Source organism: Rhincodon typus, chromosome 8 (genome assembly GCF_021869965.1).
Source record: "Rhincodon typus isolate 14 chromosome 8, sRhiTyp1.1, whole genome shotgun sequence".
NCBI lineage: Eukaryota > Metazoa > Chordata > Chondrichthyes > Orectolobiformes > Rhincodontidae > Rhincodon > Rhincodon typus.
Window position 1 is genome coordinate 41,197,376 of NC_063339.1, and position 25,339 is coordinate 41,222,714.

At 39.9% G+C, this 25,339-nt stretch overlaps 1 protein-coding gene across 1 annotated transcript in view; it reads left to right on the top strand.

The window, feature by feature from the left end:
* The first annotated feature begins 971 nt into the window (after positions 1–971).
* frmd6 (FERM domain containing 6) overlaps positions 972–25,339 on the top strand; it is a 101,101-nt gene continuing 76,733 nt past the window's right edge. The window contains exon 1 of the mRNA XM_048600112.1: positions 972–1,440. The gene's annotated coding sequence lies outside the window, so the exon portion shown is untranslated. The remainder of the gene's footprint in view (positions 1,441–25,339) is intronic.

Below are 25,339 nucleotides of genomic sequence, written 5' to 3' on the forward strand. Positions count from 1 at the left end.
GACTTTACACTTTTAAAGGATGCTGTCAAATTGCAGGCGAGCAATATCTGTGGTGCCCCCGCTCAGGGCTCTTACTGCTTTCAAACCGCTTGTTGAAAATATCCCTGTATTTCGAATTCAACAAAGGGAGAGTGTTTTTGTCTCGAACGACTGATCAAGAACCTTTACTGATTGACCATTGAAGATCTCTGCAGTGGAAGATTTTCTTATCTTCGAGTAGCAAGCAAGTGAATGCAAAGAATTATAGGTTGGAATAAAAACGTTTGGGGGAAAAGTTCAAGTTAAAGGGAACATAATTGTCGCAAAACATACTCTATTCCACGCTCCGTTCATTACACTGGGAAGTCAAGCTAATTCTAAGTTCTTTGTGCGAGTTTCGCGAACACAGAAACTGCTGCATTGGCAGGGAATCCGTGCAGTAAATCGACAGAAAAGCTAAAAGTATACCAAAGCTGCTTAATGAAATATACCTGGATATTGGGCGGGAGAGAGCAGGTCAAAATTTATTGCCACGTTAGAAAAGTTGTAAAGTAAGTTTTCCCACTTTTGTTGTCATATTTTAACCTTGGCATTCGCCGCAAAAACAGGAAAATGATTTATTCACCCCCCCCTCCATAAATGGTGCTTAGTGGAAGCTCCAGCACGTCTTTCAGATCGTGTGATCATCCTTTTGAGTAGTGTTCATATTACAGCCTTAGGGTGTAACATACACAAGTCTGTCTTTGTAACACGTTAGCAGATGGAGCTATTAAAGTTCAGGATAATGATTTACGACGGAAATAGCCAGCCTTCATCTGATTTCTCAAGCTAGGCGTAAAAAAAGCTTAAGAGACAAATCCTTTTTAAAAGAAAAGGAACGTTTCTAATTCGGTGTAAGAAAGAATAGAAGGTAATAAATCAGGAATTTGCCCCCCACCCCGAGCTGGTTGTGGAAAATATTCCAGGCTGGTGTGTAAGAGTATGTTAGTGTGAGATTGGTTGCAGAAGGCTGACAGAAAAAGTGCACAGATGACCGGTCCGGAATGAAATCCTTTCTCATGTACTGCACACATGAAAGCTCTGGCACACGAAGCCAGGCAGGAGATGGCATGTTAGGGAGTGGAACATACCATTAGTGCAACTAGAAGAGGGGAACACATCAGCAGGAGCTTGGAAAATGCACCAATGAGTTCGCCCGGCACAAATGTATGCGGGACTCCGAGCAGGGGAAAGGAGGAGAAACCATACGATACGACCAGCCTCAGTGTTTTTCCTAAAAGTGTTTAAAAACACACGTGAGCAGCAGCTTTCCCCCGGTTCTCTCTAACATATGTCTAAACACACCCGTGAACTGCATGTGTTCGGTTCCTGCTGGACTATCAAAGATGTGGCAGTGAAGTTTGCAGCAGCTCCAGTATCTGTTCCTTACTTCAGTGACCGAATACCGAGAGTGCTGGGGAGGTGAGCTCCAATAACCCCTTCTTTTCCAGGCATCCACTGACGAATACTTTTACTGAGCGAGAGTGAGTGCTTGCTTCACTTTGACTCTTCGATTTCTGTTTTCTTTTACTGTGGAGTTCATGGAGCCAATTTAATGTTACAGTGTGGCTACAAAAAACATCTTTGGGGAATTGCTTGTACAATTGTAATGGGGCGGGGGAGTGGGGGCAGAGAAAGTTATTTAGTGGAGATGCTGCGCTTTTAAAAGTACTGCATTGCTTACGAAACTTTACTCTTCAACGATTCATTTTCGGAATATTTATTGAATACATGTTACCTTAATTAAGGCATTTTATACATTATTTCACAAACCGTACAATCTTAAAGGATCTGCGGGACAGATTATCCCCTTTAGCTCCTGATAGGAAACATTGTCATTCTTGTGGGTTTTAATGAATCTCGTCAGTTCCAACAAGATCCTATAGAGTTCAGTTGTATCATCCGATGGTATTTTAAGATTCATAGTCACCAAATACATTTGTTATGATATTTATTTTCTACAACATTACTTTTCACTTTGATTCCGATCTACCTTCCAACAACATTTAAGAGTCTGTACGCTTGCTTCCTTTAATGCCGCAGGATACAATTTATGCGATTAGTCACTTCTGCTAAGGGACTACATGTGGCTTAATTTTTAAAGAATGCTAGTCATTTCCTTTCTGAGATTTCTGGGAGTTGATTTTTTTTTCTCTCCTCTACAGATCAAAACAGCAATTGCTGCTTGGGACATTTTCTAAGCTGCAAGCCGTCTGTAAACCTTTGTATTCTAAGTATGATGTATCCCATTGCAGGGTTTTAAACAACAACTATTTGAAGTATTCATCTGAGCTTTTCAGCCAGTTATTAAAACGAGGAAACAATTTTTTTTCTGGGATTTGGAGAGGGGAGAGAATGCATCGAACCTGAATGAAAGATTACAATCAAACGTCCAACCTACCTTTAATTGTATTGAAATTCAATGTTTAAAATTGCCATGCTTGATCCTATTGGAGCCTGTGAGAAGTAAAATCCTATAAGATTCGTTGTCAAATCTTCAGTATCCAATAGAACCATACCACAGTTTTGAATAGACTGTTCCACTGAACCTTGATAAGGGTGGTGCATGTGTAGGTATGTTGTAGTTACTAATTAATTTAGTGTGACTTCTACCTGATTCTTGCAAGAAGAAGAGAAAAGCTCAGAGGCTTTTGATTGCTTGCTGGGGTGCCTTTGATTTCCCCATTTAGACGCTACAGGAAACCAACCTTTTTTTCCCTGTGTTCATGGATGTGTTCAGAAGGGCACAGGAAATCTCTTTTCTCTCTATCTGCTGCATTGTAACAGTCAATTAAAGCTGACTTTAATTTTACCCATTGGTGCTGTAGGGAGGTACTGTTGTTTTTAGAAAATAGTATGTTAGTGCCACATATAGAATAAATAGAAAGAGGAAGGTTACGCTTTGCCTTTGAAAAAGAATGTTATTCTATTGAAACGTCTTAGCTGCTTGGCAATGGGAGTTTATTTTGATCATGTGTGACAGATCTGAAGAAGTGGTACTATCTTTGAGATACGTTATTTTAAAGAATGGAGACTATCAGTTACTGATGGGCACAATATAACAAAGTCTTAATGCTGGTATCTCTTACGGTATATGGTAAAGATAAAGTGCAATGAATTAAAAACACATTGATCAAGTATGTGAGTGTACTGAAAATGGGGGCCTCAGCTGATGCCTGCTTCACATGTGGCACTGCCTTGCTATGGTCATATGCTTCTGGATTCTGTTGATAACTTAGTTTTCTTTTGTTCATGTTTTTAAATGCTATTAGGATGATTAGACTGTGTTGTTTCTTTCATGATCATTTATCTAGGAGCTGCAAGTCTAACAGTCAGGCTGATATTGTGTGCAGCAGTTATTTTATTGTTTGTGATCGTTATGTGAAATACATAAATGTAGATATAGTTGAACAGTTTTAGCTTGCTTGGCCAGCTATAACATGACTTTTACAGAACAAACCATGAATGCCTGGAGCACTGCAATTGTTTTTAGCTCTATGATATTTGTTTGATTTCAAATCTTTTTAAATATTTTCTAAAATCTCTAAATGAAAGTGGTACTTATGTACGTAGAATTTCTCTTTGCAGTGAAGTGACACATCATTTGGGGAGATGGGGGAAATGTAAGAAATTTAGAAGCAATGTGTAGAATGTTTCAAAGTAAACAGTTAGTAGAAACCTTGGTTTTTTTTTAATTATTGATTTTAGAACTGTTAATAGCCATTGTGTTCTGAGTCCATTGCACCAGCTTTCATGCTGATATGCTGCTGATTCCTTTGCCAAACAGTACTCATGTGGTCGTTCTTCAGAATCATTTTCATGTATTTGTAGATTGATGTGTGAATACTTTCCTTATAATCATACTCTGAATCAGATGTATTGATTTAATGTTGGCTGAAGTTCTTAGCATTGATTAGAATTCAAGTGAACTCCAATCAACATTGGGTATTGTTTAGACCAAATGGCATCACTACTCTTTCATAGTACAAAATAATTATTACATTTTTATACATTATTTACTGAAAAGTTATGTAACTGCGTTAGGGAACTGTTTGTAAAGTTTTGGAAAATTCCTGCAAGATTGTTTAGAGGGTACAGGTCATTTTTATTGGTTCAAATAAAGAGACGTTCCGAGAGGGAATTCCACAGGTTAGGATCTGGCCAGCTGAAGACTCTGTCAATGAAGGAGTGGATAAAATGAAGGATGTGCAAGAGGGCAGAACTAGAGGAGTGCAGATTTCTTGCAGAGTCTGGAAGAAATTACAGAAATTGGGAAGAGCCGTGGGCGGATCTGAAATCTAGGATCAAATAAATATAAAATGAATTATTTCTTAAGAGGGAACCACTGCACGTCAGTAGCCAAACTGGTATGATGATCTAAAACAACTACTGCATGAGAAATTTGTTTACATAAAGAGGTGTTGTTGAGGTCCCAGTATTGCATGTACATTTTCCAAATATGCATCTTGCAAGTTTGTGTCTCGGTAGTCAGTAGTTCTAGGGAAAAGAGGTTTTAGTTGCCTGGTTAGGTTGAAGGAGCTGTGGTTATTTTCCTAGGAGTAAAGGAAATTGAATTGAAATTCTGTAGTATTATACAAGATTATGACAGTTTTTCTTTCTCTACTTTGTCTAACCTATCTTAGCATCTAATGGTACAAGAATGAAAGAACACAAATCTAAAGTTTTGGGAATGAGCTTGCATGGACTCGATAGGATAAATGAAATCCTCCTGTGCAGTAACGACTATATGAAAGACTGCTTCTGGCTTTTATATTGTTAACACATTTTAAAAACTATGGGTATACAAAATCCCATAAGAATTGGCCTTTGGATGCCTCAGCAAATAAGTACTTAAGAAAGTGGGGACCTTATAAGGAGGGGCCCCATCCTGTTTGAGAGTTTGACATTGCTAATGGATGCAAAAGATTTGTTGAAAATTTATGAATTTTAGACTTGGTGGTTCTCTTTGCATTTTAGGATCACCTTTTATGGAAGTACACAGGTTTTGCGTAGCCAGTTGTTAGCAGACTGAGTCTCTAGCATTCCTTAAGTAATACAGTAACATAGTATGGGCTTCGTGTACAGGTAGTACACAGACTTTTAAGAGCAGTGCCACTGGATTACATACAGAAGTTTGAGATCTACTCTTGCTTCTGATGCATTCAATTGAGGGAAATGCAACTGGAAGCATTAGAGATAATGCATATGCTACACTGCACCAGCATGATAATCTAGGACCACTGTTTCTGTATTGTTGAAAAGGAAAACAAAATCAAATCAGACAAATTATTTCTATTTTAGCTGCTTTGCTTATCGGGACTGGTTTTCTCACTCTCTTTTTATGTACCTCGAAAAGTTACATTTGTAAAATACGGGGAAAAATATTTCTGAAAAATCAGTAAACTTACCCATTGAACTTTAGAATACTCAGAAGAATTAAAATTTTATTTGTGATGGTGGTTGTCTTGGTTTTGTTTATCACCACCATAGCTATTGATGTTGATACTGAATATAATTTAATAAGGAATGGGTATGTTTAAGAAAATGAAGAATATAAGAAGTTGTTGGAAAACACTTACATTAGAAGCAGATTGTATTGGGAGAAGAATTCACAAAGGAGTGGTGACTTAAATGGTATTCTTTGCTGTAAGTTCTGTGATTTTTTTTTTTGGTGGTGTAGTGGTAGCAGTCTCACCTGAGGTTGAATTTCATAGGCTCAAGCACTATTCCGGGACTGAAAGTCATAACCTAGGTTGATATCTCAGCATCATCCTGAGCGAGCATTTAATCCTCGATAGCAATTTTTAGATGAAAAGTCAAATCGAGGTCCTCTCTACCTTTTTGGTTGGCAATAAGAATTCAATTGCTACAATCAGTGGAAAGAACGGAATATCTAGCAGTGTCCTGGCCAAACATTACTCTTAGGTGTTAACCAAACAGATAGGAGTGCAGGAATTTCTATTCTTGAAAAGGCTGAGGGCCATCACGTCACCATCTAACATCATGATTGCGAGATTTGCTGTGCACAATTTAACTGCTGCATTTCTGATATTAAATGATTATACTTTAAAGCTAGTTCGTTGGAAGTAAAATGCTGTGAAATGTCTTGTGATCAAGGGATGCACAATACAAATGCATGATATTTCTTTATCACTTTCACACTTCTCTCAAAAGCATTCTTAAATGCTACTTGATTGATTTTTTTTTCGGATTTCTCAGCTAATCAGTCAGCCATCACTATTTTATGTTTGGTTATTTTTAATGCTTCAAATGTTTTATTCAATAAGTGGTTCTACGCAAACAGTTTGTATTGATACTAATGTGTATTTTTTTAACAAAAGATAAAAACTGAGTAGATTAGGAGAAGAAAGTGTGTATGCGCATAAATAGAAAGCTAATCAAAGAGACCAGAGTAGACATATGCATAAAAGAAGGAACTGTGTGAGTAAAGACAATGACAAGTCAATGGAGAGTGTGACCATCTAGTTAGAGTGAAAAGAAAGGCAAACAGATGAATTAAAACCTAGAGAACCAAGGAAGCAGCTGTAAGTAAGCAAGGTAGGAAGAGCAGCAGAATTTGTTTTTTTTGAGTTCTTTCATACCAACTAACATGCATAAAGTGGACAGTTTATTGATTTGGTCCAGTGGTTTGTTGGAAATGAATGAGAACAAGCATATCCTAATGACAATAATCTGTTGCGAAAATCTACCGTTCTTTATTGAGATCAAACTAATCTCATCAGGATCATGCTGTGCTGGTAAATCTGCTATTTGATGGATCAGAAGTAGTTTATCTTTTGTTAAGATTATGTGATTTGGCTATTAAAATCAATGAAAGCGTAAGATCAAGTCAATTCACAAGTTTTTCGAAGGCTATCAACATTTGGTAGTAGATTTCTTTATATGTACGAGAACACTAACTCCAACAGTAGCTTAATGTTGCAGTGAGAAATTCTTTAGATTCAAAATGTCCATTCAGTCAGCTGATTGCCTTAGCTTTACATACTCAAACACTCGCTCAATCTATCGGGTTCTATTTAAATTGTTAAAAGCAATAGGTGCTAGGTCACTCAAAGGTAGTAAAAAGTGAATATTATGAATGTGAAATTGAAGTCACCAAGTCTAGAGTAGCTAAGGCAGGCAGGTTTATTACTTAGAAAGCATTAAGGAAACAAATATATTTTGTCTATCTGACAGCTTTTGGATCACATTTATTGATAACAGCTTTTAATTTCTAGGTCTAATTCATTTTAAAATTTGTTTTTAATGTTTTATAAATCTCAAATTAGTATGATGTGATTTCAACCCATGTGCTTTGGATTTTTCATTGAGATCTCTAGATTGATCTGATGGCATCTCCAATACAGTCTGTTGAAGTCCTCAAAGATTATGATGAATTGCTCTATAACTTGGCCTTACAAAACCAGAGATTTCTTTTTGGTTACCAAAAAGACAGTGAAACATGTGTATCAGCAAGCAGATTACTAGAAAAGTGCTTGTCTCAGATAGAGCCAGCATTGTTGCACTTTTGGTGTTCTAGCATAACTGAGCTTCTGACCCCAACTGCTTTACATCACAAAGATTGTCATCTTTTGCCTCGAAAATTGCCCTTCCTGCTCATTTGGTGTCTGCACTTCAATTTGTCTGCTACCCACACATACACCCCTGCCTTTGTTACCTCTAGATTACTTCAATGTTTTCCTAGCCGGTTTGTCCTTCTATATCCTTCATCTTGTTCAAAAGGATGCTGCTTGTACCCCATTTTGCACCATGTCCTACCTGGTCTTGCAGAAAGCAGTAGCACAGAGGGATTTGTGGGTCCTCATTGTGTGTCCTCGTAGCATCCAAGTTCAGCAGGAAAGGTAAATGGATGTTGACATTTATTTCAAAGGGAATGGAATATAAAAATAATGAGGTCTTGCTAAAAATATTAAAAGGTACTAGTCAGATCACACCTGCAATGCTGTCAACACTTTTGGCCCGTTTATCTGAAGAAAGATTTTGGAGACAGTTCAGAGAAGTTTCACTAGGCTGGTACCTGGTTTGGAGGGCCTAACTTGTGAGGAGAAATTGAGTAGGTTGGGCTTGTACTTGTTGGAGTTTTGAAGAATGAAAGGGGATCTTATTGAACCAGGAAGGTGGAGTTGAGGATAATCAGATCAACCATGACCTCATTGAATGGCAGAGCAAACTCGATGGGCTGAATGGCCCACTTTTGCACCAACATCATATGGTATCTGTGGAGTGAAATTCTTCTATTTTGCCTTGATTTCTGGGTAAAGCTTTAATGGTTGCTCCCTTCAGGCCTGAATTAAAATGAGGTGGGACTCCATGACATTCTCTGGAATTGACCTGTATGTGGAAGGAACAATGCTCCTCTTTTTTTTGGAGCTGCTGTCCTCCGTCCTTACGAAAGACTGAACACTCAGATTCTGAGATATATCAGGATTGGTAACTAACTCGTGTGCATTTCCATCGCTTACTCATCACTTTATCTGAATTTTGAAAAGGTATTGAATAAGGTGCCGCATCAAGGATCACTATTCAAAATAAGACCTCGTGATGTATGAGGTAACCTATTTACATGGAGAGAAAATTGGTGGCTAACAAACAACAAAGAACAGGGATAAATGGATCGTTTTCAGGTTGGCCAACTGTAACCAATGAAATGCCACTGGGATCAGTGCTGGAACCTCAACTATTTACAAGCCATATCAGTGATTTGGATGAAGGAACTAAATGTATGGTATTTAAATTTCATGCTGACACAAACATAGGCGGGAAAGTAGGTTGTTAAGAGCAAATCAAGGTCTGCAAAGTGATTGAGAGCTGTTAAATGCGTGGGCAAAAATCTGGCAGATCCACTTTGGCAGGAAGAATAAAAAATAAGCTATTTAACTGGAGAGTGATCACAGAACTCTACAGTACAGTGGGATCTGGGTATCCTTGTACATGAATCACACAACGTTAGTATGTGGATACAGCAAGTTATTTGGAAGAGGAATGGATTGTTGAGTTTATAGAAATGGGAATCGAGTACAAAAGCAGGAAAATGTTTATATAGCTGTGCAAGGCCATAGTGAGACTGCATCAGGATTACTGTGTACAGTTTGATTCTCCTTTATTTAAAGGTTAGAATTGCATTAAAAGCAGTTCAGAAATGATCCCTGGGACAGATTACTGGGTTGAAGGGCTTGTTGTATGAGGAAAGGCTGGGCCTGTATCCACTGGAGTTTAGAAGAATGAGAGGTGGTCTTATTGAAACATGTACGATCTTGTGTGGACTTGACAGGATGGATGCTGAAAGGATATTTCTCTTGTCTAGAACTGGAGGTAGCGGGGAGCAGACGTTTGATCAAGGGTGTCTATGGTACGGGGGCAAAGCAGAAGTGATGTTGAGGCCACAATCTAGTTAACCATGATATTATCAAAAGGTAGAACAGGCTCAAGAGGCCAAATGGCTTAGTCCTGAAATTTTTGTGTTCATCTAATTAACACCAGGTTAGTCAGATTGAAATAACCCTGGAGTGACTGGTGTGTTTCAAATGTATATTAGCACGTGCCTTTTCAGAAGCATTACGTACTCTTCTTACTCTGTCTGCCTTGGTGATGTGATCAAAATCTACATCATTTAGTGCTATGATGCAAGTGGGAGGCATCTTAGCATTGACTGGCCTGATAACTACCTAAATTACTGTTCCCCACTTCATCCTAAGTTGTAAATGTTGGTTTCATGAGTGCATTGTAGGGTTGCCTGCTATAGTTCACAGATCTAATTGAGGTCTTCAGGGTAATAACAGGAAAAGACAGGGCAGATAGAGATCATCCTGTGGAAATAGTTGAAGATTTTAGAACCAGCGGCATGGTCTAAGAATTAGGGCCAGGCGATTCCGGAGAGTTGTTAGAAAGCACTTGTACATGCAAAGAATAGTGGAGGTTTGGAACTCTTTACCTCAACAGTGGTTGTTTCTAATTCAATTGTGAAATGTAAATCAGAGATAGACAATTTTTTTTTTTATTCAGCAAGGATATCAAGGGATGTAGGCCCAAGGCATATGGAATTAGGCCACAGATCAGTCATGATTTTATGGATTGGTAGAGCAGGCTCGAGGGGCCGAACAGCCTACTCTTGTTCCTATGTTACTGTGACATTCTCACACAGTGAAGGTTTTTAGGAGCTACCAAAACAACCAAGGCACGTTGTCTCCTTTCGAAGTTGCTGCAGGCCTTTAAAACTTGCAGCAACACACCAGTTCCTAATGTGAATGGCAAGCTCCCAGTGATTGGTGTTCCTAATCTTGTGAACTCTCTAGGAATGTTGGAATTTTTGCTGAGCCCTGGAAATTACACCAGGGTCGGCTCATATGTTGTTAGGCAGGAGTGACTTGCACCCCGTCATAATCCCACTCTGGCTTTTACCAAAATAGCGAATTCATGTTGTGGATTGTTTAAAGTCAGTACAATAATAAGAATACAGATTTTTGTTGAGTTCAAGATTTAATTATAAACCAAGAAGTTAAAGTTTGAAAGATTCTGTGGATGACTCCTGCAATGAAATGCAATGTTAATTCTGTGTCATCTATTACTTTGACATGTTCCAATAAAACACCATTTTGCCCTCTATGTGGTTTTCAGTGCTGCTAACAGAATTCCTGATCCATTTTTAGGTCTGTAGGCTGCAGACACAAAGTGACTGCCCTGGTTCTGCTCTGTGGTGGCTCAGTGGTTAACATTGCTGCATCACAGTGCCAGGAACCCAGGTTCAATTCCTCCCCTCGGATGACTGTCTGTGTGGAGTTTGCACGTTTTCCCTGTGTCTTTGTGGGTTTCATTTGGGTTCTGGTTTTCTCCCACAGTCCAAAGATGTGCAGTTCAGGTAGATTGGCCATGCCAGTATCCAGGGATGTGTAGGCTACGTGGGTTAGCCATGGTAAATGAAATTGCTGCTAGACTTGGTATGCGGCAGGTGGTGAAGGAACCAACAAGAGGGCAAAACATACTTGACCTCATCCTTACCAATCTGCCAGCTGCTAATGCATCTGTCCATGACAGTATCGATAAGAGCGACCACTGCATAGACCTTGTGGAGATGAAGTCCCACCTTCACATTGAGGATAACCTCCATCATGTTGTGTGGCACTATCACCGTGCTAAATGGGACAGACTTCACACAGATCTGGCAACTCAAGCCTCGGCATCCATGAGGCACTATGGGCCATCAACAGCAGCAGAATTGTACTCCAACACAGTTAGAGTTATACCTGACACAAAGGAAGATGGTCATGGTTGTTGGAGGTCAGTCATCTTAGCTCCAGGACATCTCTGCAGAAGTTCCTCAGGGTGGTGTCCTAGGCCCGATCATCTTCAGCTGCTTCATCAATGAATTGCCTTTCATCATAAGGTCAGAAATGGGGATATTCACTGATGATTGCACAGTGTTCAGCACCATTTGTGCATCCAAATGCAACAAGATATGGACAATATCCAGGCTTAGGCTGACAAGTGACAAGTGATGTTTCTGCCACACAAATGCCGTGATATGACCATCACCAACAAGAGACAATCTAACCATCGTCCCATAACATTCAATTGTTACTATCACTAAATCTCCTACCATCAACATCTTGGGAGTTATCATTGATCAGAAACTTAACTGGACTCGCCACATAAACACAGTGGCTACAAGAGCAGGCCAGAGGTTAGGAATACTGCGGTGAGTAACTCATCTCCTGACTCCCCAAAGCCTGCCCACCATCTACAAAGCACAAGTCTGGAGTGTGATGGAATGTGCCCCACTTGCCTGGATGAGTGCAGCCTCAACAACACTCAAGAAGCTTGACACCATCCAGGACAAAGCAGCCCGCGTGATTGGCGCTACATCCACAAGCATCTGTTCTCTCCACCACCGACACTCAGTAGCAGCAGTGTGTACTATCTACAAGATGCACTGCAGAAATTCACCAAAGATCCTCACACAGCACCTTCCAAACCCACAACTACCTCCATCTAGAAGGAGAAGGGCAGCAGACAGTTGGGAACACCACCACCTTCAAATCCACCTCCAAGCCACTCACCATTCTGACTTAGAAATATATTGCCGTTCCTTCACTGTCACTAGGTCAAAATCCTGGAATTCCCTCCCTAATGGCATTGTGGATCAATAGAAGTAGGACTGCAGCGGTGCAAGAAGGCAGCTCATTACCACCTTGTCAAGGGCAACTAGGGATGGGCAAGAAATGCTGGCCAGCCAGCGATGCCCACATCCCACAAAAATGAATACATTTTTTAAATGTGGGATGACAGGGATAGGGCAGAGAGGTGGGTCTGGGTGGGATGCTCTATGGCGGGATGGTGTGGGCTCAATGGGCCGAATGGCCTGCTGCCACACTGCAGGGATGATTCTAGGAATATCAGGTGACCCAGCCAGGGTCTGGACTCGGAGCTAACAGTTGGCCAGGAGAATTGCCTTCCTGGGGTGGACCCAGAGGGTAGCAGCAGACAAGGTAATTTTTGTGGAATCCAGTGTACTGGTCGTGCTTCACTTGAGCAACTCCCTCCCAAAAAAAAACACAGACACCTATAAGTGCTTAACTATTTGGCTGCACTTTGATAGGATTATTGTACAGTAGAGACTATTACATGATTTACTGGCCTGGCATAATGCAAAAAAAAGACGTTTCTGAAACTAAATGACAGGAAACTGAAGATAAAAGTAAAATACTGCAGCTGCTGGAAATCTGAAACAAAACAAAGATCTGGAAATACTTAACAGGTCTGGCAGCATCTGTGGTGATGTTACGTGTCACATCAGATATGCTATATACCTTTTAAGGGACACGCTGATGATGTTATCACCATATCATGGCGTGTGACCTAATGGCATAAAGCTCTGTTTCCATCTTGAAACATGCTGCAGTGCATCCAAATTGCTTAGCTTGAGCCCAGATATGCCAGTGCCTGTGTGTATGGTGTACTTGTGTAGATTCTAGGTTCTGTAATAAATGTTCATTGAATTTTTCAGTACTTACATGATCCATATCTCGTCCTTGTGTTGTGTGAGCTAACACAAGTATCACTGCATGACTGTAGTAAATCATCAGTAATCCATGCCACGTCACATCATGTAGAGTGAGAAACAGTTAATGTTTCGAGTCTAATATGATTCTTCTTCATAACCCAGATTCTGAAGAAGTTAAATTTGACTTGAGATGTGGACTCTAATTCTCTGTTCAGGGAGTTTGGCATTTAATGTTTTGTTGTAAAAGTCCTAATGATACTTCCACTCCCAAGGACCTAAACCTGTAAAATAATGTGGTATTGCTTTTAGTCATCACTGATGACATGTCACTTAGTAACATATCAGGAATATTTTTAAAAGTCTCAATCTATAGGCCTGCTTTTTATGGTAGTAATGACAGTATAAACATTTACCATCACTAATCCATTGAAACTGACAGCAACTGCAGGAATCATTCAATAGTGCAGAATAGGGAGGAAATCCAGATGTTGCTGTCAGTGCTTCACCGAAGGGTGTGCTGTTGAGACACCCACCAAATACAATTAAGGAAAACCTCGAATATTCTGCCATCAGTCTCTCTGTAAAAGCTCTCAAAAACTTAAGATATTGACTGAAGTGTGAGCTTTTGAACAGCATGCTAACTTCATAATTACTGCTAAACATATTCATTGGACTTGCAATGCAAATTTTATATTTATGGAAAGCCAAATTTCTCCTTTCTAATAAACTGCATGTTTTTATTTTGTTTGATATTTTAGTTTCTGTCTTAATCCAAATTATCATTTATTTTTCTATCTGAAAAATATTGTTATATTCATGGTATGTTGACAGAGAGACTACTTCACTGTTAATGGTTGCTTATTTTTGCTGCCACATGTGTGCAGATGCTTTGACTTGGCATCAGACCTGACCAGCCTTTGGGAAACTGGAATGGCTCATTAGTGAGATTGCTAGGTTGGCAACTTGTCCTGTTACTTCATCACTGATAGCAATATTTAGCCTTTTCAATAGTTCGTAGGGGCCTACCTCATTCCCTTGTTCCAATCTAGATGTTGGTTAGCACCATTCAAACTATATAACCAATTGACAACACTCTCTACTGGAAATAGTCCTGTGATTGTTTTGTAGATTATAACTAATTAACTGAATTACCACCAGTCACACTGTTATAAGAAAGAATAGCAGAGTTTACTACTTACTAGAGAAAGCAATTATTAAATGGGAAACATTTTAAAAAGAATTCAAAAGAATATGAGTCAAATACTTTGCAGCAAAGAAAGTGAGGAATGAATTGAAAGCTGAGGGGAGAAGAGGGTCCAAGAATACATGGAAAGGTTAGATCAAATGAGATTTCTTTTTTAACAAAATCTTTTTTTAAAGTAGAAAATAAAGGGAAAAGCAGGGAAAGAATTTGGGAAAGGAAAGCAAAGCAAATAATATTAAAAGAAAAAAAGTTTTCTGTTTTAGAGGAGCATGTTCAGAGAGATGAGAAACTTAAGTGAAGGATTAGAAGAAAAACTAAGACTACATTAGTCCATTTTCATTGAGGGTGTGTTATTGAAACTGTAGAAACATCAGAGGAATTAAAAGATAAGATCACAGATCATGTAATTATTTGTATCCAGGCATCCTGAGGAAATGAGGAAAGCTATAATAGAGGTTCTGGCTATAGTTTTGGCAGTATTTTACAGAAAGAAAATTTGAAGAGTAACAGTTTTCCTTTTTTGTTCGTAATCTGCTAGAACCTAAAATAAAGATACAAAGCACCTGGAGAAATAAACATCTTTCAAGTTCAGCTAGTTCAGATCGCAAAAAGCAGGCTGTGATCAACTATAACTTTTTATTGTTAGTTGAAGAATAATGGTAAAGGAAATGCACTGAATGTGATTTACCTACAAGCATGTTATTTTAATTTCAAAATATACTTTATTCATAAAATCTTTTATGCTTTTAGAATTCATCTTTATATGCGTACATACATAGTCGCAAACAAAGTTCAGTTCTGTCCAGTAGTATATCAAGGAGACAAACAACCATTGGAGTTTGACTCTATCCAAACAAACTACAGGCATCTCTTGAGCCAGGCTATATTTACATGCATTTGAGGCACTAGAAGGGTCTGAAAACGGAATGGATCCGCATTTAACTTCAACAGAAAGACCGTAGGGAGTGGTCTTTCCCCACTGTACCTTCGCAGTAGCTGTCCCAAATGTAGAAACATAAAAGATAGGAGCAGGAGGAGGCCATTCGGCCCTTTTGAGCCTGCTCCGCCATTCTTCACAATCATGGCTGATTGTCCAACTCAACAGCCTAATCCTGCGTTCTCCCCATAATCTTTGATCGCATTCACTCCAAGTGCTATATCTAGTCACCACTTGAATACATTCAATGTTTTAGCATCAACTACTTCCTGTGGTAATGAATTCCACAGACTCTTTGGGTGAAGAAATGTCTCCTCATCTCCATCCTAAATCTCTACCCGAATCCTCAGACTGTGACCCCTGGTTCTGGATACACCCGCCATCGTGAATGTCCTCCCTGCATCTACCCTGTCTAGTTCTGTTAGAATTTTATAAGTCTCTTTGAGAGCCCCTTCATTCATCTGAACTCCAGCGAAAACAATCCCAACCTAGTCAATCTCCTCGTATATCAGACCCACCAACCCTGGAATCAGCCTGGTAAACCTTTGCTGCATTCCCTCAAGAGAAGAAGCATCCTTCTTCAGAAAAAGATACCAAAATTGCACACAGTGTTCTAGGTGTGGTCTCACCAAGGCCCTGTACAATTGCAACAACACATTCCTGCTCCTGTACTCAAAACCTCTCGCAATGAAAGCCAACATACCATTTGCCTTCTTTACTGCCTGCTGCACCTGCACGCTTACCTTCAGCGACTAGTGCACAAGGACACCCAGGTCTCATTGCACACTCCCCTCTCCCAATTTACAGCAATTCAGCTAGTAATCTGCCTTCTTGTTTTTGCTTCCAAAGTGAATAACATCTCATTTATCCAAATTATGCTGCATCTGCCATTGATTTTGCCCACTCACCCAACCTGTCGAGATCATGCTGAAGGATCCTCATCACAGTTCACCTTCCCACCCAACTTGGTATCATCTGCAAACTTGGAGATGTTACATTTGATTCCTTCATCCGAATCATTAATATATATTGTGAATAGCTGGGGCCCCAGCACCTATCCCTGTGGCACCCCACTAGTTACTTCCTGCCAATTTCAAAAGGACCCATTAATTCCTACTCTTTGTTTCCTCTCTGCCAACCAGTTTCCTATCCATCTCAGTACACTTCTCCTATTCCCATGCACTTTAATCTTGCACATTAATCTGTTACGTGGGACTTTTTGTCAAATGCTTTCTGAAAGTCCAAATATATTACATTGACTGGCTCCCCCAAGCTTTAGTATGTCCCTCAGCACATAGTCTTGGACTTTGGAATGTGCCAGTCTGCAACAATTGGTCTGGGTTAACTCCTTGTTCTGGAAGACCGACAAGTTTCAGGCAGGCCAAATTGCATCTTTCGCCAAGTTGATGATTCTCCAGGGTGTGGTTGAGTTTGGCTCCATGCGCATCTGGGGAACAGACCGTAAGAACAGAGTCCTGCATCATGGAGCTGCTTGGGATGAATCTTGGTAAAAACCACTGCATCTTACAAGCATGTGATTTAGAAGCATGAATGGGCCACTTGGTTCCTGAAATCTGCTCCACCATTCAATAAAATCATTGCATGTCTGATAATTCCACATTTCTGATACATTGAATAGATTCCAGACCAGAGAGGCAAAGAATCCTTAAGACACCACAGCCTGTGATGTTCCAATATAAAGGTACCTACCTTGCCTTCAGTCATGCATTCAGCACAGTGGAGTCTTTCAGTCTTGTGTATGAAATGTACAGTAACATCAGTAAGCACAGAACTCAGAATATGTAAAATCTATGATTATCATAATATAAATAGTATTAATAACCTTCAAGACAACTGTCTGAACAAGAACACCGTCCTAGTTGTATATGTTACGTGAGCTAATATGTGGGATGGCACTTTACATCTTTTACTGGCAGTGGTGTTTGAACCAAGAAATTACATCATCCGTGTATTTCCAACAACCATTCACTCCTTTGCTATTCAAGAATCTATCTACCTCTGCTTTAGATAATTCAAATTTCTTCCACTGATTTTTGAGGAAGAAAGTTCCAAAGCCTGTTCCCTGAGAAAATCCTCTCTTCTATCACATATGGGATAACCCCTTGCCTAAAACTTTATGCTTTCAAAATCAGTAGGGATAGAAAATGGCAACTGAAATAAATGACTTGGTATCTTATGGATATTGGGATGGATGGAAAACCAAAGCACAGTGGTTGAAGGAAGTCTTCTGGAATCATGAAATATTGTTTGTGGTCTAACATTGAGGTCATGTTGTGAATGCTGTTCTTTCATTATAACTAAAATATTGTAAATCCCACTCTGTAAGCACTTTATGTCTGGATTATTTGACTTTTTATTGTCTATTCTTGCCTCACTTATGTGTCAATTTTTTCTCCTATGATATGTTCCTAAATTCACAGTTGATAAGAATGAGCAATTAAGGTAACAAATTGGCAATCAGGAAGAACGATCTGCATGCGGGCCTGTTAGATTGGCAGTACAGTTCTTCTAAATTGTTCCGAGCTCCACAGCAGCATTGCTGCATCAGGAGTTGTGACCCCCAGATTTCAGCTCATGGCCCAATTTGGAGTCTTGACGCCCCCCCCACTCCTCCAAACTTTGGGCAGCCCTGGTTTGGTGAATCTGTAGATGAGGCTCTGAGGTCGACTCTGATGTACCTTTGACCTCACTGGTCATGTTGCATAATCTGTTAAAGGTTGGAACCTGTACTGTACAGAGCATGCTGTTCGTTGTTAGCCCATTAATAAACATAACTTAAAGTCTAGTCAGAGATTTTATAAAGAACCCATGCTAAAACAGCATAAGTCTCTATCTCTGAGTCGTGTTCTAACCATATGTCCTTTTTATGCTGGGAAACAGCGCAGTACCAGTTTCTCACCTGTTGAAAGGAAATTTAAATGAAGTGGAAGAAGAGTACATTTGATAAATAGACACACAAGTCACTACTGATGGTACTGCAGATAGATTTAACTGTCTAAAGAAAAATTAGATTTTGGCTATGTCGAGAACACATGCACTGGAATTATAAAAGAAGTAATGTTGGACTTGTACAAGACCTTTTCGAATTGCACAATGGTCAAAAGTATTGCGCATGACCCAGTTAATCCATTACAAGATGCTAACGGAAAAAGAAAATGGAAGGATGGAAAGTAAGTTTGTTTTGATGACACCAACTATGTTCTGAGGCTTGAGAAATTAGGGTTTTTTTTTCCCATGGGACCTGAGAAAGTTTAAGGGATGACCCAATAAGATGTTTTCGAGATAATGAAAGTCTACGATAAAATGAATGATAAGAATGCTTCCTCTGTTTATGAGACAATAATGAGAAGGCCCAACTTTGGAATAATTATAAGAATCAAGTGGAATTCTCTGCCACGAACTACCTTGAAGCAGTTTGAATAATAAATTTATTTCAAAAGGGAATTGGGTAATTGAATAAAGAAGGATCAAATGAGTCAGGAAACTCCAAATGAAAAACCATGTGGTGCAGAACATAATAGTGAAGCAAATCCTATTTGCTGATTTGTGTTTGAGGTATTGACCTTAAGATGACCTTATTCTGAGAATCTCATCATCAATGTCATTTACTGGGAATATTTCTGAGGCCAATGGTAATGAAACTACTAATTGTTTTCCTGATCTTTTTTATTAAAATGGTAATTTGATAAGGGAAGGTTTTTATATTTGCCAGTATAAGGGGAAGCAGAATTCAGTTCACAAGTAAAAGAGAGGAGAAATGAAAAAATATATTCATAATTCATCTCCAGTTGGGCAATACTGCTCTGATTAGTCTAGGAATTTCAAACTGGCAAAGAAATTTGTGCTCGTAAGTTGATCCAACTTCCCATTCTTGAGAATCTGTAAGTTACAATTCATGTATGCCACATTATACTTGAGAACTGTGCATGTGATGCTACCAACTGAATGCAAAGAGAATAAATGATGGTATTTCTTAGCTCCATCATGCATCGCAAGGATGCACACACCATTCAGACACAAAGGGCAAAGAAAATCTCCCATTCAAGGCTAAATTTCATTTAGTTGTTGTTGAGCCACATCCTTGGCTACATAGTATAAGCAACTTTTGGAACTGCAAAAATTCAACTTGTGTGGCTCTGAAAACACAATAGGAAGATCTACAGTCTCTTTGTTGAATTGAAGCTCGGTGAATTGAGACTTTATTTTAAATCACCAGTCACTGAAAGGTGATTTCTGCATGACCTAGGGCATATTAGTGCGATTATTCTAATAGTACAAAGATTACTTTTGCAAATTTACAACCAATGGGATTAGTACACCCAAAGTCATACTTCATGATTGACCATTTCCAGCTTTCTGACAGGAATCCTTTACCTCCGTTATAACCAGGATAAAACCAAATTCTCAGTCACTTTTTCAAAAAAGACACCCTTAATTATTTCAGATGTTGCACAGGTCAAACTCAAATGATTCTATGCCTTAGCACCTGTCAGCAATTAATGTGTAATGTTGTTTTGAGCTTTAACAGAGCAAGGCCACTTTAATAATCTCTGTTCTGGTTTTCAAATCATTTATTGTCATTCTGAGGTTAAAACGTGCTCAAGAAAATCATGTACTGATCTGTTATAAATGTAGCAGGTAGGTCTACACCACTAGGTTTTATGTAAATTGTACAGTTATTCAAAAATGTTTTCTTGTCTACTTTTCCTTTCTTTCATGCAGTAATAATACCTTCCACATGACCGAACGTCTCATCTGCAAAGTCCAAATATGTCAGTTTGAAGTTTAGGGTGAGAAGAATTTGGTGCTTAGTTAGGTAACAGTCTATTTAAACAGTGTGGTGGTGGGAGGGGGGTGGGGCAGGCTTACTTGAGATTAGTTTGAAGGACAGATTGAGATGAAAGGGTGGATCCCATGTGACTTGCCTTTTTTTTTGTTTTTACTGCTGTTGCCATCAGGCACACGCTGTTAATTGATCAAAGACTCCTTTGTGAATTCTGTTCTGAGATCTTTGGGATTATTGGGATGTATGAAGTAATGTGAACAGTTAGTTTGTAAATGGCGTCCTCTGTTTGTGGGGAGTTGCTGCGTGTAACATTGCTCAGTTACCTGGTATGGCTGATTATGTTTGAGTACCACTGATACTTGAATCTCAGAGTGCAAGCACATTTCCTCTGGCCGCAAAGCAGTGAATCTTCTGGAGCAACACAAAATGTGTCATTGCCTTCTGCTAATAGCAGGTTCTGTGAAGGTTAAACTGCTATGTGGATGCACCTTTTCAGGATTTACATCAAAGGTGTTTGAAATTGTTGTTACTTTAAGTTACATCTTTGAGTCCTATGTGCCTCAAATGTTTTTTACTATGGAAAATTATTGAGATGTTAGTTATTAGTTGCCACACTTCACAGTGCCATGTTACTTTGACAATCACACCAATTTACGTTTATTTTCTATTTTGAGCAGTGGCTTTGTTTCTTCAAATCTGTACGTTACACAAGTCATTGTGTGGGTTTACCAATGTCGATTTGCAAGGATTTCTGTCTTAATCAGGGGTTTTCTTCAGTTACTTTTTACAGAAATACTTATAATAACTAACTTCTCTGATTAGATAAACACTATACTCATAATAATTTTTCCATAATTAGACCTTTTTCAGCTGCTAGACTTTCCTATATTAGGCAATCTACTTTTTGGAATCAATGGGTAGACTTTGATTTTATATTGTGAGATCATCTTAAATGGGTAAGAGCAAATTGTCAGCTTACTCCTGAAGATTTTTATTTCCTTTTGACTCCAAAAATCTACTCTGAAATGCCTTTCTGAAGTGAAAATGAAATATTGCGAGTATCAGTGAAAATACATTGACATCAATAGTCTGCATTTGCAGTGCTGAGATATGAATTTGTGGGATTATTGGAGATCTGTAATTCGTGACTAGATTTATTTCTGTTCTCTTGAATCAAAATAGGAAATGCTGAAAGTATTTAGTGGTTCTGACAGGATGTGTAGAGAGAAACAGTGTTAACATTTTGGATCATTGACCTTACATCAAGAATATTCTTGTCACTCATCTATGCATGTGTAAATATGTCATCTTTCTTGTAACTGCAACCCAGGCCAATGCAAAAGTATCTTGCATTCTTTTGGACGCAAAAAGCAAAATTTGAAATGGGAATCCTGATGTTTGTGCAACTAAAGATTTCCATAAGTTTCACCTAGGCTTGGGACCTGGAAAGACGCTTCGGTTTCGCTGCAGTGATGACACAACACAGGAGATACCAGTTATAACTGAGAAGCCTAATTCAATTGGTGTAGGGAACGGGTGCTATACACTGTCTCCAGTAGTGAGAGGGACCATTGTGTCCTACTGGTTGGTCACCTGAATCCCCTGATAAGGTGCTGACCTGCCACTGTCCTTGTGTTTCAATTGGTGTTTGTACTGAAGGGTCGCTTCTCAACAAATGGATGGAATCTATTGTACTGGGAAAATAAACAAATAAAAAAGGCTGCTGACACTTTGGCCAGCTGTAACATCAGGATCATGTACAGGAGATTGACAGATGACATGCTAGTTGATAACATAAAGATGGCAGCCATGAATGACACAGAACTTGATATAGTGAAGATTGACGTAGTTTCTCTACAAGAAACCAGGCTTGCTGAGAGCAGATCACTTAAAGAATAACATTACATGTTCATCTGACAGGAGGAGTTCTGAGAAAATGTTGAACAAGGTGTAAGGAACCTGCAGTTCTCAATATTTGAATCAGAGTAGAATGTGTTCTCTCTGTCCACTTCTCAAATCCAGTGTAGTTAACCTCATGAGTAATTATGCTCCAATGCTATGCTGCACTACAGAGACAAAAGACCAATCCTGTGCGGGGTTTAATACTGCAATCAGCCAAATCCCTAATTTGGTACTTTTTTACTGATTGAGGGATTGTAATAAATATGTCCCTCCTGTCCTGGATATCATGGCCTGGGGTAAGTAAATGAGAATGATCGGAGACAATTTGAGCTTTGGTGCTGACAGAGCTTTGGGTGGCTAACATCTTCTATTGGAACAAACAAAGCCACTGGTGTCTTGGGGAGGGGGGAGAGAGAGAGAGAGACTATTTTTTTCCTCTGTCTAGTAGGATGTTGCTTGTATCAGTGATTAGGAGATTATCAGCCTGTTCAGGCATATTATGACAGGTGGGACTTGAACTCTCCTGGAGACATCCAAGGTAAGGCATTGATACAAGATGAATCTGATCATCGTCAGACACTGCTCTCTGAACAAGATCCAGAGCATTGATACCACTCCCTAGTGTACACTGGGGTTAGGGTGCAATCCTTGAAATGTTATCACTCAAAGCACAAATGCCATCCATGTTTCAACATCCAACCATTGCTTCCCCAGAAAAAAAAATAGTTTCTCCTCTTAATTAAACAGGCACACTCCAGCATTCCCACATACAGTACTGAAGCAAAATTGAAGATACAAACTATGGGAAGCAAGAGTGGAAAAATGATTGATTTGGAGCTAATACCACTGTGAGGGAAACTGTCATTTGAGGCCAAGTGATTTGCTCTTATTAATCAAACTAGAATGGAACTAAATGCACAAAGAGCTGCTTGAAGTCCAATAAGAGCTCACACAAAATCTTCTGGTTACAATGTTGCCAGATTATCTGGATGTCCTCTGACATAGGGAATGCATGAAAAGATCAAAATTAAATCTGGTCCTTCAACAGTTCTATAGAGAATAAAGGCAGTGAAAGTCACTATTGATTGCACCAACCTTTGGAGAGCTGGGTGGAATGTTACCTTGAGTTGTATTTAAGGGAAACTAGAAGACGAACTGTGGACACCATAGAAAGTCTGCCTGTCATGCAGTGGGGCAGTTTAACAAAACTATTGAGCTTTGCCCATGACAAGTGATTCTACCTGGTAATTCTACCTGGCACTCCAGTAGCAATAGCACTAATTTCTATCCCCGCTGGAGGGAGAGGATTGGTGAGCCAGGATGTGAGTGATGCAAAGGTTGTGACCCTATCCAAGAACTAGGACAACTGCAGTGATTGCATCAACTATCGAGGCAACTTCCTGCTGAGCATGGTGGGAAAAACAGTGCCCTGTGTCAATGCTTGTCAAATTGCAGATCTGTCAGGAATCCATGTGGCTTGAGAATTGGAAGATCCACAATGCTCATGATCTTCTCTGGTCATTAGCTATAAGAGAAAAACTATGAACAAAGGAGACGACTTGCCTTCATTGATCTCACTAAGGCATTGAAAAATGTGAACAGAGGTGGTCTATTTGAACTGCTTCAGAAAATTGACTGCCTGCTGAGGCTGCTCAATGTGATCTCTCCATTCCATGACAACGTGAGCATAAGGTCAGCTATTGGAACCCTTTGGGAACTGCAGTGAGGTCAGGGTTGTGTCCTGGCATTTAGACTCTTTGGCATAATATTCTCGTTGCTGCTGCCAAAAGCCTTTAGGTCATCTGCAGGGCTGTCAACTAACTTGCCAAAGCTGATGGAAAACCTTGCTCACTGGAGAGCAAAGACACAGGTACACCAAGTCCTCATCAGAAAGTTGCTGTACACTGATGCCACACGAGCATTCTGTACTTGGGAAACACCTTCAGCAGAAAATGGACACAGTCCATTAGATATTTGTAAAGAGTTTGACTATCAACATCAGGAGACAAATGACATAGTACAACGTGTTGCTTTATCACCATCTATCTGTATTGACAACATGATCCTGAAGGTGGTTGTTAGTTTCATCTATCTAGGTTCGATAATCAACAGTAATCTGTCACTTTGATTCTGAAATAAACAAGTGCACTGTAAAAGCTGAAGTTGCGTCCAAGCTAAGTAGAGGAATGTTGAACAAGAGCAACTTGACTGAGAACACCAAGCTACAAGTCCATGAAGCTTGCATCATCGGCATACTTCCAGAGGGGTGGGAATTGGACAGTATTTCGTAGACTCCCTACAGTGCGGAAAGAGACCATTCAGCCCATCAAGCCTCACCAACCCTCCAAAAGGCATCCCACCCAGACTCAGCTATTCCTGTAACCCCACATTTCCCGTGGCTAATCCACCTAACCTGCACATCTTTGGTCTGTGGGAGGAAACTAGAGTACACTGAGGAAACACATGCAGACATGAGGGAAGAATATGCAAAATCCACACAGACTATCACCAAGGCTGGAATTAAACTCAATGCTATGCTAACCAGTGAGCCACCGTGCCATCCTTGCATGTTAGGCAGGAGAGAAGGCTGAATAGTTTACACTTTATTTGTTTCAGAAATAGACTTGGCATCACTTGGCAGAAAAAGACCACTGGTTGCAAGGACCTGGGAGTGCTAATTCCATTAGCTCATTGACAAGTTAACAATGGCATCTGCAGCCACTCCACCATATTCATTGGATGGGTGACAGTAATGTAGTCACTCTGGCTGATACATTTCCAAATCAGAATAACTTGCAAGTGCTGGCATTTCCATTTGTCCTTCTAGTTGGGAGTGGACATGGATTTGGAAGGAGCCTTGGTGAATTTCTACAATGTATCCCGTAGATAGTACAGACTGCTGCTACTGAGTGCTGATGGTGGAGGGAGTGGATGTGGTATCACCTGAAGTAGGCTGCGTTGTCCTGGATGGTGACAAGCTTTAAGTGTTGTTGGAGCTGGACTCATCTAGGCAAGTGGGTGTATTCCTTCACACCTGACTTGTGGACAGGCTTTGGGGTGTCTGGAAGTGCATTACTCACTGTAGGATTCCAAGCCTCTAACCTATGAAGCATGGTATTTATATGGCTAGAGATAGTAGGAACTGCAGATGCTGGAGAATCCGAGACAACAAGGTGCAGGGCTGGATGAACACAGCAGGCCAAGCAGCATCATAGGAGCAGAGAGGCTGACGTTTCGGGCCTAGACCCTTCATCAGAAAAGGGGGAGGGGAAGGGGGTTTTGAAATAAATAGGGAGAGAGTGGGAGGCGGATAGAAGAGGGATAGAGGAGAGGATAGGTGGAGAGGAAACAAACAGGTCGAAGAGGCGGGGATGGGGCCAGGAAAGGTGAGTGTAGGTGGGGAGTTAGGAAGGGGATAGGTCAGTCCAGGGAGGACGGACAGGTCAAGGGGGT